The sequence below is a fragment of the Penaeus monodon genome, chromosome 20, assembly GCF_015228065.2.
Source record: "Penaeus monodon isolate SGIC_2016 chromosome 20, NSTDA_Pmon_1, whole genome shotgun sequence".
NCBI lineage: Eukaryota > Metazoa > Arthropoda > Malacostraca > Decapoda > Penaeidae > Penaeus > Penaeus monodon.
The window spans coordinates 19,506,790-19,506,989 of NC_051405.1; positions in this window are offsets into that span (position 1 = coordinate 19,506,790).

Genomic DNA, 200 nt, shown 5'->3' on the forward strand with positions numbered 1-200 from the left:
ACCTTCTCGTCGAACTCCTTTCTCACACACAGAAACACTTCAAGATTTGTATATATATATTCTTTTCGTAACCTCAAAAAAGGTGAACAACTATATGATTGGGTGTTCTTAGAGGCGGCTATATTTCGATTGGAGGATGAGATGAGGAAACGAAGAATTTGATGTTTTTTGCTTCATAATGCACACGGGTGGTGACTGGT